Here is a 13,876-nt window from a genome sequence, read left to right on the forward strand (position 1 = left end):
TAGGGCAGAATCAGGAGCCCAGAAAGTGGAGCCACAAGCCACAAAGGAATATTTCCAAGACTTGAAATCAAATGGAGCTCTCCCAGATGATATCAAAATTGCTTGGGACCAGTGACACTTTAAAAAATTGTTTTCTCCCTTTTAAAATAATATGTTTATAAAATACTATCTGATGCCCACCCACTATTTCATTTTGGATGCAAATTACTTTTTTCTTGAGTTTTACTGGTTCACAGCTAGAGATGAATTGTGACTCAGGATGAATTACAGCTAGTGCCTTAGCCATACCTGATTTAGATAACAAGATCTGGGGCTTTTGAAATGATGATATTTTGATGAGGTACTGAACTTTGAGTTGATGCTATAATTGGTTGAGACTCAGGAAGATATTAAAATGGGATGAATATATTTTGAATGTGAGACAGATGTGACTATTTCAGTGCTAGAGGGTAGACTGTGATAGGCAGAATAATGCCCTCATCTGAAATACATCTTTGTTCTAATCCCCAGAACTTGTGTTATGTTACATAGCAAGGGGGCATTAAAGTGGCAGATATAATTAAGTTTGCTAGTCCGCTAACCTTAAGATAAGGAGGTTGTCATGGATTATCTAAAATAAACGAGTAATGTAATTACAAGGGTCCTTTAATGCTGAGGAAGGAGCCAGAAGTGTCAGTGTCAGAGTGATGCAATACAGGAAGGACTCAGCTGGCCACTATTGGCTTTGAAGAGGAAGGGGTTAACTATCCAAGCAGGGCAGACAGCCTCTATCAGCTGGAAAAATCAAAAAAACAGATTCTGCCCTGAAGCCTCCAGAAAGTAATGCAGTCCTGAGGATGTGTGGCCAACATAGCAGAGTAGGAATGCCCTGAGCCCACCTCCTCCCAGAAGCAACCAAAATGACAGCTGTTTACAGAGCAACTATCAATAAGAACGACCTGAAGACTAGCAGAAAACATTTTCCACAACTAAAGATATAAAGAAGGAACCACAAAAGGTTAGGAGGGGTAAAGACATAGTACAGTCAAGACCCACACACCAGGTGGGCAACCCACAAACCCACAAAGGCAATTGAGGATAATCACAATTGCAGAGGTTCTCCCCAAGGGGCAAAGGGTCCAAGACCAACATCCAATTCCCCAGTCCAGAGGTCCTGCAGTGGGAGGACGAACCCCCAGAATGTCTGCTTTGAAGGCCAGTGGGGTTGCCTACTTTGCAGGAGAGAAGGGATGTACAGTTGACCCTTGAACAGTGTACGGGTTAGGGGCCCCAACCCCTACATAGCTGAAAATCTCCGTATGACTTTACAGTTGGCCCTCTGTATCTGTGGCTCCACATCTACCAATTCGACCAACTGCGGATCATGTAGTACTATAGCACGTATTTGTTGAAAAATATCTGCATGTAAGTGGACCCATGCAGTTCAAACCCATGTTGTTCAAAGGTCAACTGTATTTAAAGTAATGAAAGGAAAAAACCAAGAATACTGTACACAGCAAGGCTATCGTTCAGATTTGACGGAGAGATAAAGAGTTTTACAGACAAGCAAAACTAAAAGAATTCAGCACCGCTAAACTGCTTTACAAGAAATGTCAAAGGGACTTCTCTAAGCAGAAAAGAAGAGACCACATCTAGAAATATGAAAAGTATGAAAGAAAAGTCTCGTTGATAAAGGCAAAAGTACAGTAAAGGTAGTAGATCAACCACTTATAAAGCTAGTAGGAAGCTTAAAAGACAAAAGTTGTAAAATCATCTATATCCACAATAGGTAGTTAAGGGATACATGAAACAAAAAGATGTAAAACATGATGTCAAAAATGTTAAACACGGTGGGGAGAGTAAAAATGCAGGGTTGTTAGAATGTATTTGAACATAAGAGATCATCAACTTAAAATAATAGCCCACTTGCATCCATGGACATCCATCATCCAGACAGAAAATCAATAGGGAAATGCTGGCCTTAAATGACACATGAGACCGGATGAACATAATAGATACATATAGAGAACATTGTATCCAAAAGCCTGGATGCCATTTTACAGGTTTATACATTCAATCAACAATGATTGTCCTTCTTCTAGGAGCTGCCTTTATGGAAAGCATTGAAAATACAAAGCTAATATAATATTGTCTGCTTTAGAGAAGCTAAATGTTGAAACATACGAACATTAGAAAGTCTAAACTTGCTATGATATGAAAGTCACCTTTTTGTCGTGACAAAAAGGCTTGACTCGTTAGGTAAGGATGCATATTGTGGAGTCAGGGAAATGAGTTTTGATATACTGGATGGGATGATATTCTGGGAGAGCTTACATATCAGGATTTTCACATTTGTGTGGTAGTAAAAGATCACTATGGATGTATTTGCTTGAGAGTATCATAATGAAATTATTTAAACAAGATTGACCTGGTAGTTTTATAGAAGGATATTCAAAAAGGGAAAGAGAGTAAGAGATACCACTTAAGAAAGTGTTGTAATAATTCAGATGCAAGGCCATGAGAGATTGAACAAAGAGTTGGCAGTAAAGAGAGAGGAAAAGGGATGAATACAAATAATTTTCAAAGGACATATTTATAGGTCTTCATAACTCTTTGACCTAATGAAACAAAAGAAATAATTGTTGTGACTCTACATCTACAATGTATGAGGCATGAAATCACATCAGACCTAGTATGTATGTGTCAGTGTCTAAAGCAGAAAAGCTCAAGGTTTCTCTGAGATTAAATGAAAATTTTTAAAAAGAAAGAGATGGTTTGGGGAAAACAGTAGATCAGGGAATGGCGTTTAGGTCTGTCATAGGTAACATTTTCATGGAATGGAGTAGGTAATAGTCTGTGAAAAGGAAAATAAGTTCAATCCCTTGGGGTTTGGAGAAAACAGAATATGGGGGCAAAGTATCCAATGCTTGAAAGAAGAAATGGGCCTGAGGCTTAATCAACAGAAGATCCTAAGAGGATTCCCCAACAAGCAACAGGCAGATGGAGGAGATGCCTTAGGCAGGTAGGCCTTACCTCTGACACACCACAGGCTGTCACCTGGCCCTGAATTCCTAGAGAATATGATTTGACTGATACTATCACCTTATAATATATCTAGCAAAGTGATATCTATGGAACTGCACTATATACCTGTTAAAGTACCTAATGTTGGCTTTAATATAAATCTGAATTTTAAAATTTAAAAAATCTATGCTCATAAATATAACAGTCAAAAAACATATTAGGATTCAAGGATAAGTGGGTGCTATGTCTATCTTCAAGAAACTTACAATTTAGTTTTACTTATTTACTCATTGATTCAAAGTCAAATACATTGCTATATTTAAAAATCTTATGTTGGGGGAAGAAAACTCCTATGTATTGAAAATTCGCAGAAAAGTGACTTTTAAGTGAATGAACTCACTTTTAATTAAGCTTAAGTATTTATATTTCAATGATGATGGTTTAAGTATAAATTGGACTCCATTTCCTTATTTCTTAGACAAAATGTGACTACTTCTGCAATCAAAAGTCCTTGGTTTAAAAAAAAAAAAATGTGGCAGATGTTGCATGCCCTCTAGCGGCCACAAAGTGCATCTTTACATCTTTCCGTAAGTTTCTGTGACTTTGTCAAGAATGCATTTTACATCACACATATTAATTTAACTAACATCATATTTTAAATATTTCATTAATTCTTCATCTTAACTGCAGTAGCTCAAACTGAAATTCCAACCTCTCTGTGCATAGGAAAACATATCCTATATGTTTTCTAGAGAACACCCAGTTTCAAACCACAGAAACTTTTGTAAAGGTAACACAGTAAGTGCCACATCCAATAAAAACAGAAAAGAAAATCTGGAGATTAAATTACCCCCAAACCATTTAAATAGTTCATATTGGAACATATGTATATGTATAACTGATTCACTTTGTTATAAAGCAGAAACTAACACACCATTGTAAAGCAATTTTACCCCAATAAAGAAGATAAATAAATAAATAGTTCATATTATCCATTACATTTTGCTAATATGGACCAAGAGGATAACAGAGAACATCTGGATACCAAGCTGCTTTACTAGTCAAGGTTCTACAGAGAAACAGAACCAATGGGATATATATATATATAATTTCTCTCTCCTCCCTCCCTCTCCCTCTCTCTCTCTCTCTCTCTCTCTCTCTCTATATATATATATATATATATATATATATATATATAGAGAGAGAGAGAGAGAGAGAGAGAGAGAGAGGGAGAGGGAGGGAGGAGAGAGAAAGAGAAAGAGAGAGAGATTTATTTTAAGGGATTGGCTCACATGATTGTGGAAGCTGGTGAGTCTGAAATCCATAAGGCAGACCGGCAGGCTGGGAATTCATGTAAGAGTTACTGGTGCAGTCTAGAATCCAAAATCTGCGAGGCAGGACAGAAGACTGGGAACTCGGGCAGGATTTTTATGCTGCAGCCTTAAGATAAAATTCCTTTTTCTTTGGAAAACCTCAGTCTTTGTTTTTAAGGCCTTTAACTAATTGGAAAGGTTCACTTACACTATGGAGGTCAATCTGTTTTACTTAAAGTCTAGTGATTGCACATGTTAATCCCATCCACAAATACCTTCACAGCAACATCTAGACTAGTATTTGACCAAACAACTAGGCACCATAGCCTAGCCAAGTTGACACATAATATAAACTACCACCATTGCCAAGCACAATTTTAGGTGCCTTAAATGTATTAACTCATAATTTTTGTCCTCATCACAATCCTATGAGGCAGATGCTCTCAGTAACCAAGTCAAAGGAAACTGAGGCATATGTTGGTAAAGTAACTTGCCCCAGGGTTATAGCTAGTAAGTGCAGGACTTGGGATTGAACCAGAGTCCTTGTTTTAAATACTAAATATTGCTGTTTCAATGTATCTGTATTCTATTTTTCCTAAAATATTTCAGGTATATACAAAAAACAGTAGAAAATATTGAATATCTTTGCACCTCACAGTCACCTTTGTCAAATTTTACCATTTGGCTTCATTTTATTTTGAGTTTTTTAAAATAAATAAATAGCACAAAGCACAGTTAAGATCAGTTGTATTTCTCTCCCTAATTCTATAACTCACTCTCCCCCTTCAGAAATAGCCACTATTCTGAATTTGGCATTTAACATTCCCTTGAACATTTTCTAGAAATTTTATGCACAGATTTTATTAATAAAAACATTATATCATTTTTCTTGTTTTTAGCTTTAAATAAGTGGTACAATATGATTTTGGGTACAATTTATATTTTTTGAATTAAAAAGACACTTTTGGGATTTCTCTGTGTTGATACATGAGGCTCTAGTTCATTCATTTTAACTACTGTTTGGTATTTCATTATTTGAATGTACCACAATTTATTGCTCCATTCTCCTGATAATGGGCATTTGGGTTATTTCAAGTTTTTCACTATTACAAGTAATACTTCAATTAATATTCTGTACACATGTTTACACACCTCCTGTGAGAGTTTCTCGGAGTATACTAAGAAGTGCAATTAATAGTGAGGAGACAGACCCTAAAGGTTTAGCTCCAAAGGTTTTCCTCTTCCTGGTGTCCACAGCTTTGTGTAACTGCTTCCCTTTGAGTGAGGTGCATCCCTGTGACTTACTTGTAACCAATAGGATATGGCAAAGGTAATGAGACATCACTCATGTGATTACGTTATGTTATGTAAGACTGTGCCATAGCAGACTGGAGCAGGAGATTCTTCTTCAGTGGTTATGCTGGAGAAGCCCAAATGACAAGGAACTACAGGGCCTGAGGGCCGTCTTCAGTCAGTAGCCAGCAAAAATCAAGATCTTCAGTTGTACAGTCACAAGGAGATTAATTTGACCAACAGCTTGAACTTGGAAGGTGTAATAAGCTGAATAATGCCCCCCAAAGACTCTCACATTTTAATCCTCAGAACCTGTGAATGTCTTACCTTACATGGCAAAAGGGACTTTGTGGATATGGTAAAGGTTAAGGACCTTAGGATGGAAAGACCATCCTGGATTATGCAGCTGGACCTGATCTAATGATAGGAGATTTTAAGAACAGAGAACTTTAACTACCTTTTCCTAACTTAAAAAAAATACAATTATTGGAGTATAATTGATTTACAATGTTGTGTTAGTTTCTGCTGTACAGCAAATTGAATCAGTTATACATATACAGATATCCACTCTTTTTAAGATTCTTTTCACATATATGTCATTACAGAGTATTGAGTAGAGTTCCCTGTGCTATACAGTAGGTGCTTATTAGTTATCTATCTTATTTATAGTAGTGTGTATATGTCAATCCCAGTCCCCCCAATTTATCCCTCCCTCTCTTTCCCCCCTGGTAACCATAAGTTTGTTTTCTACATCAGTTACTCTATTTATGTTTTGTAAATAAGTTCATTTGTACCACTTTTTTTAGATTCCACATATAAGTGGGATCATATGATATTTGTCTTTCTCTGTTTTCCTTTTTTTTTGTTTTTTTATTAAGAATTAATTTTTTCTTTGTTTTTAAAATTTATTTATTTATGGCTGTGTTGGGTCTTCGTTTCTGTGCGAGGGCTTTCTCTAGTTGCGGCAAGCGGGGGCCACTCTTCATTGCAGCGCGCGGGCCTCTCACCATCGCGGCCTCTCGTTGCGGAGCACAGGCTCCAGATGCGCAGGCTCAGTAATTGTGGCTCACAGGCCTAGTTGCTCCGCGGCACGTGGGATCTTCCCATACCAGGGCTCGAACCCGTGTCCCCTGCATTGGCAGGCAGATTCTCAACCACTGTGCCACCAGAGAAGCCCCCTAACTTTTTTTAATAGAAAGAGAGAGAGATGGAGCATCAGAGAGATGCAACATTGCTGGTTTGGAAGATGGAGAAAGGGGATTATGAGGCAAGGAATATAGGCAGCCTCTAGGGGCTGGAAACGTAGATTAAAGTCCATAATTGATATGGCTATTTGATAACTTTCTTTTTATAAAATGTAGTAAATTCTTTACCCTAAATAAAGATCCTAGTATCCTTATTTTCTCTGGTAATAACAGTCTACTTATAGTTATAATGTGTCTGGTGTATCGTTTTCCATCTATCTTTTTTTTTTAATAGACTTTATTTTTTAGAGCAGTTTTAGGTTCACATAAAAGTACAGAGAGTTCCTATATACCTCTTGTTTCCATACATGCACAACCTTCCCTCCACTAGAGTGGTACATTTGTTACAGTTGATGAACCTACACTGAAACATCATTATTCCCAAACTCCACAGTTTATATTAGGGTTCATTCTTGGTGTTGTACAATATATGGGTTTGAACAAGTGTATAATAATATGTGTCCGCCCAAATCGCATCATATACTATTATTTCACTTCCCTGAAAATCGTCTGTCCTCTCTGTCTACTCATTTCTGCCTCCCACAAATCCTGGCAACCGCTGATCATTTTACTCTCTTTATAGTTTTTTTTTTTCCAGAATGTCATATTTGAAATCATACAGTAGGTAGCCCTTTTAGAGTGGCTTGTTTTCCTTAGTGATATGCATTTAAGTTTCCTCTGTGTCTTTGCATGCCTTGATAGCTCATTTCTTTTTTGTTTGTTTCTTTTCAGCTTTGACATTTGTATTTTTTTAAGTGATTAAGGAATATATATTTTCATCTCAAGGCATTTTATAGTTGTGTCTACTTATGTTTTCTCTGTCACTTAAATGGCTTAGCACATAAAGAATGATTTTGACTCTACAAGACAATCACCAAAAGGGTTTCTAGTAGTATCTAGTTAATCGGATTATTTGTTTTGAAACCATCAATACAGGATATAGGTATATATTTTAAAATGGCATACCTGTAGTCTATAATAGGAGTTTAATATGATTTCTAAACAGTACATGATTCAGAAGCCTAAAAGTTTATACTTTTCTATTTTTTGATATACTAGCACTAGAAATTCTTTGACACACAACTTTTGAAAGTTATGGAAAACAATAAAGGCTGATCTGTGGTATCTCTATCCATTGGTCCACGGATGCCACAAAACTGACCCTTGACCAAGATAGATATAACATCTACTAGCTTGTAATTTATAATGTGTTGTGTAGAGTCCCCAGCTTCACTGGAGATACTCTGTCCCAGTTTGTCCACTTCGTTTATTGAAAATGTATAGATTAATGGCTTGTATCTATTTCACCTGTTTAAAACCAGTTTGGTTTTAGCTCCATGACCAGTGGAGTGTAAAAGACTCATCTAGTGACCTTATACATCTTGGCTCCGCTGAGTCATGGTTTCCCACACTTATCTTGGTGGTCATATGATCCACAGATGAAGCATGTCCTGTGTCTGAGAAAAGAGTCTGGAAGCTGTGTCTAGAAATCTCCATTTCTTTCTCATGTTTGTCTATGCTTTTTATCTTCTGCTGTGTCATATCTTTCACTTTTACTGAAGCTTTATGAGTGTATCCTATGGAGTTGCATGAGTTCTTTCAATTATCTGATGCTCTGTAATTGCCGCAGCTAGTCCTCTGAGCAGGTTACGTGAAGTGGCCCTTGGTTCTATAATTAAAGAATGGAGAAGGCTTTGTTTGGAAGAAAGAAAGATAAAGGAATAGGGGATGAAGGACTCTGATGCCAGACTAGCTCCCCCAGGCTAGCCTACATTTGACTACTGACAGCAGGATAAACATATCAGCTTGAAGTGGGTAGATCTGGAGCTGAGGGAAATACCTAAATGGATGAAAAGAGAAATTCAGACAGAAGGGAAGCCAGCCAGGAATTCTGTGCCTTGGCTGCTTTTAGCTGCTCTGGCAAAAGTGAGATTAACGAAGAAAAAACACGAGGCTTCTCATCTGCCAAGTGACCACCATTGATTCTGTCTATAATGAGAATGGACATGATGAAAGCAGGTAGTACAAATATTTCTTTTGATCAGAACGTTAGCCTGAGTAACTGATAAACACTAAAAAGACTACATAGGCTTTGGGTGTGGTGAAGGGGAGGGTGGGGATTAAGAGATACCCTAATGGTGGGATCATTCCAAAGGTTCATGCAGTGTACTTTTCACAGAAATGTGAATCTTCTAATCTGTTGAGGGTTATGCAAAAATACTTGGAGAGAGGGAATAGTCCAACTCCACTGTTATATACAAAATTGTATAATCCTGAGGGTGCTGAAATGTTGAAAATGAAAGCACTTTCAAATTGATTATATAATGATAAAGTATGCTCCAGTTTTAGGCCTTATACCCAAGAAATGACTGATGTGATAAATGGGGCTTAAATGCTTGAGATTCTTATGTGACCCTCCTGTTGGAAGGAAAAGCCCATGAATAATGCTATCACAGACCTACTGGCTCAACTCTTTTTAAAGGGTTAAGTGATGGGAAAAAAGATTAGGAATATTCAGGGGACAAAAGGAACATTAAGATTAAAAGGGACGAAAAAAAATCTCAGGATAATTAAACAGGGTGGAATGGTTCCAAATTTTAATTTAAAAAGTCATGAAAAATGAAGTGATAGATGGAACAAGTACTAAAATTTTAATAGATTGCTAGAGAGATTATGAGGTCCAACTGCTCCACTAACTTCAAAAATTATAGAGATTTTTTCAATTCATCTTAACCATGATGAATTTTTAAAATCTTATGGTGATACAAAAGAAAGAAAGAAAGAAAGAAAAAGATGGATCCTCATAGCCAGTACTTATTAAAACAGGAGTTATGGGGATATATGTATACATATAGCTGATTCACTTTGTTATAAAGCAGAAACTAACACACCATTGTAAAGCAATTATACTCCAGTAAAGATGTTAAACAACAACAACAACAACAATGTGAGTTAAAGAAGATATAGCAGGATATCAGGTTGGTCCCAGCGTGAGGATGGTGGTGCTGTCTATAGCAGGGTATCTGAGGCCATTTGTACTGGTATGTAGGTGAAATGTCACAGACATGATGAAGAAATTTTATTGGAATTCTTCTACACTGGCTCATAACGTATTGTCATAATCTAAACCTGATAATATAAAGTAAAAGGGCAACATAATTAAGTTATGGAGATGTGATACATTATCAATAACTTAAAATTGAACATATGGCTTAAAGTAGAAATTTATGAACAGAAGTCATTTATGATGTGTATCAACTCTACCAGAATGTGTTATTGTTATTGGAATGTATGTGACATGTTGAGTGGGAGGGAGGTGAAGTTCTTCCCTTACTCAGACAAATGCGGAAAGGGATGTTGTAAAAATCTGCTCTAAGTCCTATTTTAATTGGGCATGCTAAATGCAAATCCTTACACTTAACTCCCCCACTCAAGAAGTTAATTTCCAGCAACATAGCATACCTGTTGGTCACCAATAAATTCCTGATTTGATTAAGGATATGTTAAAACAAGTATATTGTCATCCACAAAATACCGTTTTTAGTAATCCATTATGGATTGTAAGAAAAGTTGGTGAATGCTGGAGGTTAATTGTTGACTATGGAGGACTGGATAAAATGGTTCCTCCAACAGCATCGGCCATGCTGATAGGGAGTTAACACTTCAGCCTTGCAACAAGCTAAGGAGGATTGGTATCCTGTGGTTGATCGATTGATTTACGTAATGGTTTCTTTTTAAATTTCAATTACAGACGAAAGTCAAAATCATTGTGCATTTCTTTTGGACAGGATCTGATACAGGTTTACTGAGCTTCTACAGGGTTATTTACATCCTCTTGTTACTTGCACAACCGGTTGCAAAGAGGCTTTGATTTGATTCAGTTGAAATGTACTGTTATGCATTACATATATTGATGATATAATGTTGATCTCAAACGAAGATCAAGTTAAGACAATTAGAAATTTTGATTAATCATGTCACTACCAGGGACTGGCTAATTAACCAGCTAAAATAGAGTTTCAAGAATACATGGTAACATTCATAGGAATTACTTGGGCAGTGACGTTAGCAATATTCTTCAAACAACAAAAAATAAGCTATTGTTTCTGTCAGCTCAGAAATTGAAACAAAAATTAATTGGTTTGTTATGTTTTATAGTATTAGCCCCCACTAACAAAGTTACCAGGAAAAAAAGGCTGAATTTGAATGAGGCTCTGAACAACAGGAGTCTAGCTTAGAGTGTCAAAGGGCCATTACCCAGTGGATACTTTTGGAGTCCTACAACCTCAATGATGCTCAAGTGATAGAAGTGCCAGAAGCTCCAACTGTACCCACGTTTGGTCTTTGGAAATGACTTCTCAGTTATTGTAGGTGAGCAGCAGTGAAAGCATTTAAGCAATGCAATGACGAGCAGTCAACAATGTATCCTACTGTCCCCTGTGTGACTGAGAAAGGATTCTGGGAGCTGCACTGGGCAGTCTCAGACCTCTCCAATGTTTGTCTATACTTTGTTTCTACTGCTATATAATATTATTTAGCTTCACTTAAAACCTCACATGAGTATGACTCGTGGAGTCTCCAGAGTCCTATCAACCATCTCTCTCTGTATAATTAGTATAACCATATAAACCAAATCTTAAAACATATTCAAACAATATTTCTGTTTTTTGAAGATCATGATTGTCTAATCTTGTTGTAGCTGAGTCTTCTAAATCTTATTTATGGTGGATTTCCTTTCATGTGTTTATTATTTAGTTTCAAGTGTGTGTTGCTCTTCAGTGGGGCTTTATGTAGAGTAATCCTATGCAGCTAGGGTGGAGAATGCACAGAAGAAAATTCTACAATAGTTTTGTGTTTGCTTTTGCAAGGTGCCCCAGGGATTCCACCTCCAGACTTTTTATATTAATTCAAGTTTAGAGATTTCTAGATCGCATGACCTTGACAAATATAAATAGAAAATGCTTAAAAGACAGAGTATAAAGCACAGCAAGAGTGAGGTCAGCAAAAACTGCACAGCAGAGAATTCCAGGGGTCTGTCACTGACCTGAAACACTGAAAAACTGGCAAATCTGTCAGAATCAATCTTATAGAAACTCTGGAAGATAGTCAAATATTTAAAGCAAACAAATGAATGTTTAGCAGGAGAAAGGCCACTGAAACATGATAGGAGAAGTTTTTGGCATTTTAACTTACCTTTGTTCCACCCTACTCTCTAGGATATTGGCAGTCCTTAAAAACTGCAGCCCATGTTCCTCCTGTGAGTACCTGGCTCTAGAAGGAGCAGAATGGACCTTGTTCCCAAGGAACTTTATTTTGACCCATCTGTGGGTTCCCTGAAGGACTGATGCAAGGATTTAACCTTGGTTTCACCTAACTCAGAGCTAAGTGCAGAGAAGTGCCTGTGTGGAGCATGTTCATCAAAAACACTAAAAGGCAAGTGAACAGGTTGCTTGGGGAATAATATAATAGTTGTGGAAAGCAATAGACATGATGAAAGCTTGGATGGAAAATCTGGAGAATATATTTTGAGGTATAAGGACTTTAAAATCTTCCACATATTCTGGGGAATCCAGAAAGCCACATGCATGCAAAGAGCAGGATGCTGCTCAGAAAACACCTGAGAAGAGCATATGCTTCTACTTCTGGCCGATCTTTAGGGTCAGTGAAAACAAGAAATGAAGGATCAAATGGATAAATATGAGTTGTCTACCATCTTTCCCCCAGTGGCACTGATTTTGACAATCACCCATGTGTGAGAGTACCTTTGTAGAAGTCCAGCAGAAGCATTCCAACACACCATTAAAGCAAAAAAAAAAAAAAAAAAAATCCCAGATTAGATGCAATGAAGAGGCTAAAGAACAGTTTCACTCTACCTGTGTTACCCCTTCCCAAGGTGGCACAGCCTAGAGCCAAGAGAAGTTCCCTCAGGCCCATGATATCTCCCATGTGGGAGGGCAAGAGCATATGAGTGAGCACATGGCTTCCCAGCCATGTGAAGCACTTGCAAGAGACCCATTTCTTTCTCACCTCATCAAAAACACTGAGGTGTGCTGCATGACTGGGGGGTGGGTGCAACTGAACTCATACCAGTTATCTTTGCTGACCACAATGGTAAGAAAATAGTAATCAATAGCAGGAGGAAAGCTGGAAATTTCAGAAAATGTGAAATTAAACCACATACTACTGAACAATCAATGGGTCAAAGAATAAATCAAAAAGAAAATTTTAAAAAAGTGGAAACACAGCATACCAAAATCTATGGGATGCAGCAAAAGCTGTTCTAAGGGGGAAGTTTAGAGCAATAAGCACCCACATTAAGAAGAAAAAGAAATATCTCAAATGGAAAACCTAATTTTACATGTCAAGGAACTACGAAAAGAACAAATAAAGCCCCTTGTTAGTGGAAGGAAGAAATAACAAAGATAAGAGCAAAAATAAAAGAAATAGAGAACAGAAAAACAATAGAAAAAGAGTTAAAAGGCATCCAAATCAGAAAGGAAGAAGTAAAATTGTCTCTCTTCACAGACTATATGATCTTATATATAGAAAACCCTAAAGACTCCACAAAAAAAAAACAAAAACTGTTAAAACTAATAAATGAATTCAGTAAAGTTGCAGGATGCAAAATCAACATTAAAAATTATTTGTTTCTATACACTAATAACAAATTATGTGAAAAATAAAGCAGGTAGTTTACATTTATTAGCATCAAAAATAACAAAATAGTTAGAAATAAATTTAATCAAGGAGGTAAAGGATCTGTACAGTGAAAACTTTCTTCTTTGAAAATAAAATTGAAGAAGACACAAGTAAATGGAAAGGTATTCTGTGTTCATAGATGGGAAAATTAGTATCGTTAAAGTGTCTTTACTACCCAAAGTCTTCTATAGATTCATTGTAATGTCTATTAACATTTCAATGGCGTTTTTCCCAGAAATAGAAAAAAAATCCTAAAATGCGTATGGAATCATAAAAGATCTCAAATAGTCAAAGCAGTCCTGAGAAAGAAGTACAAAAATGGAG

Source organism: Phocoena sinus, chromosome 17 (genome assembly GCF_008692025.1).
Source record: "Phocoena sinus isolate mPhoSin1 chromosome 17, mPhoSin1.pri, whole genome shotgun sequence".
Taxonomy (NCBI): Eukaryota; Metazoa; Chordata; class Mammalia; order Artiodactyla; family Phocoenidae; genus Phocoena; species Phocoena sinus.